General features: G+C 49.9%; 1 non-coding gene across 1 annotated transcript; it reads left to right on the forward strand.

Moving 5' to 3' along the window:
* Positions 1–276: 276 nt before the first annotated feature.
* LOC118639652 lies at positions 277–387 on the forward strand. The gene has a single exon (XR_004961229.1). It is a non-coding gene; the product is annotated as a U6 spliceosomal RNA (small nuclear RNA).
* Positions 388–2,917: the final 2,530 nt, after the last annotated feature.

Genomic DNA, 2,917 nt, shown 5'->3' on the forward strand with positions numbered 1-2,917 from the left:
TCACGCCCACACCCTCAGCCCGGGGTCACGCCACACCCTCAGCCCGGGGTCACGCCCACACCCTCAGCCCGGGGTCACGCCACGCCCTCAGCCCGGGGTCACGCCCACACCCTCAGCCCGGGGTCACGCCACGCCCTCAGCCCGGGGTCACGCCACGCCCTCAGCCCGGGGTCATGCCCTCAGCCCCGGGTCACGCCAACGCTCTCAGCGGGCGAGCTCAGCCCGCTGCTTCCTGGGCAGCAGAAGCCACAGAGCACCTTTCCCAGGAGGATGCTCCTTTGGGCAAGAGAAACACAGAACATAGACTAACTCGGAATGATGCAGAGAAGATCAGCATGGCCCCTGCACAGGAAGACAAGTCAATTGGGAAAGGTTATGTGTGTGTGTGTTTTAAGAGTTGTCAAGGGTGCCCTGACCGCTGTGACTCAGTTGGTTGTGCATTGTTCCACGCACCAAGAGGTCACCAGTTCGATTCCCAAACAAGGCACACGGCCAGGTTGCAGCCTCGATCCCCAGTAGGGGGCGTGCAGGAGGCAGCCAGACAGTGTTTCTCTCTCACATCGATGTTTCACTCTCCCTTCCTCTCTCTCTACAAAACTCAATAAAAACATATTTTAAAAAATAAATAAATAAAAGAGTTGCCAAGGGAGAGGTGTTGGACCCCACCGGTCACTGATGGTGTCTGCAGCCCTTGGTATCTCTGCCTCAATTTCCCTTCGCTAAGCAACCATCCTTGGCAACTCAAACACTCAGCACATCAACTCACTAGGAAGTTACTGGAACCTCCAGGCAACACATCCTGCGATTGGATCTAGGGTCCACCTAGATAATCCAGGATAATATCCCCATACCAAGACCCTTCATTTAATTACATCACCATAGACCCTCGATCCTTAGAGGATAACACTTATAGGTTCCAGGGATTGTGTCCTGATGTCATCGAGTGGCCATTTCTCAGCCTAATAGACCCCGAGTTCATTAAAATAAAATGCTGACCAGGATCCAGTTAGCAACGGAACCCCACATGGCCGGGATCAGACATCCTGGCATGATCACTCCTTCGTCAGTGTCCTGCGCAAGATCACGCACCCAGTTGTCAACGGCTGGTTGAGAAACCACCACCGGAATGTGTGACATAGTCACTCCGGGAATGCATTAAATGTTATTACTGATTCACAGAGGAGAAGTGACCCCGGGCCCACACATGGAAAAATTAAATTACTTAAATCTTTCAAAAGATGTTGTGCTTATGATACGCCTCCTAGAGGTACGTGAGGGCTGGGTCCTGTGGACAGAGGAACAGGCAGGCATGGGTGGACGGGGAAGTCCTCGGCCAAGACTCTGACAGGGAGGTGACATGCAGGCTGTCCCTCACGGAGGGAGGGCCTCTGGGAAGGAAGAGGAAGGAAGCAAGGGCGAACGGAGGGAGAAGTTGAGGCACAGTGTAGCCCCAGCAACAGCCTTAGCCAAGCCCACAGGGAGCTCGAGAGTTGGACGATGTTCAGAGTTATCTCGAACTGGGCAAGATGACCAGGGCTGCATACTCCCACCACAAACGGCTCCCTGGATGTGGGCTCCCCAGAAAGAGGCGTGACCTGGGGCAAGGCCGCTGAGATGATGTCTGAAGGGGCGGAGAGCCGGAGGCCATCTGCTGACTGCCTGTCCAGCAGCTGGTCACCACGCCCTGCCTTCAGGGCCAGGCCCACAGTGCCCACTGCTTTAGCAGAAGACGTCCTCTGCCGTCACTAACACTGAGGCACCGTAGTGGGGAGGCCTCAGCACAGATAACCCTTCCAGAGTACAGCGCACAAGGCTACAAAGTATCATGTCTGGCTTTTCTGTTTTATTTATTTGTTTTTTATTCAAAGTGTTTTCAAGACTTGCCATCTAAATTAATGTTCTTTTAAAAACGTTTATTACCAGGAATAAGATAAAGATGTTCACGCTCACCTCCTCTATTCGACATTATGCTGGAGGTCCTAGCCAGGGAATCGGGGTAGAAAACATGGAATACGATGCATGCAAATTGGAAAGGGAGAAGTAAGACTGTCTCTATTGCCAAATGACGTGATTGTGCATATAGGAAATCCTAAGGAATCCACTAAAAAACTATTTGACTTAATGATGAGTTCAGCAAGGTTGCAGGATACAAGATCAATATACGAAAGTCAACTGTATTTCTCTACACTTGCCATGAAATAAATCTGGAAATAAAATTAAGCAAACGATGGCATAAAATAAGATAATTTGGAACAGATTTAATAAAAAGAAGTATTAAACGTGTATTCTGAAAACTACAAACATCGTTGAAAGGAATCAAAGGAGACATACAAATGGAAAGACATCCCATGCTCATGAATCAAAAGGCTTAATATTAGGATATTCATACTGCCCGAAGCATGGAGCTGATGGGATAGCAGGGAGGCGACGTCAAATAAATACTGATTTGGGTATAACTGGGATATTATGAAAACATTCCAGGCATTCTGAGAACACGTAATGAGGTGACTTGATCCCTTCTGGGGAGTAGGGGACTGAAGATGGTTTCCCCAGGAAGTGTTCCTTTCCCACCTGAGAACGGAGGATAATTAGGAGGGGAGGGGACCAGAGGACTTCAAGTAGGGACAACGGTGGGCACAGCCTTGGGGTGGGGAGGTCTGTGGGACCTGAAAAGGAAAAAGTAAAGCTCCATGAGAACAGGATTCCGTCCGTCTTTTTTTATTATTATTATTATTATTTTTATCCTCACTTGAGGACATTTTTGCATTTATCTTCAGATAGAGCGGGAGGGAGAAAGGAAGAGAGAGAGAAACATCGATGTGAAGGGACACATCGAGTGGCCGCCACCCACACGACCCAACCAGGTCCAGGGACAAACTGCACCCGAGGTACGTGCCCTTAGCGGGAACCAAACCCG

The sequence above is a fragment of the Molossus molossus genome, unplaced genomic scaffold, assembly GCF_014108415.1.
Source record: "Molossus molossus isolate mMolMol1 unplaced genomic scaffold, mMolMol1.p scaffold_m16_p_21, whole genome shotgun sequence".
NCBI classification, from domain to species: domain Eukaryota; kingdom Metazoa; phylum Chordata; class Mammalia; order Chiroptera; family Molossidae; genus Molossus; species Molossus molossus.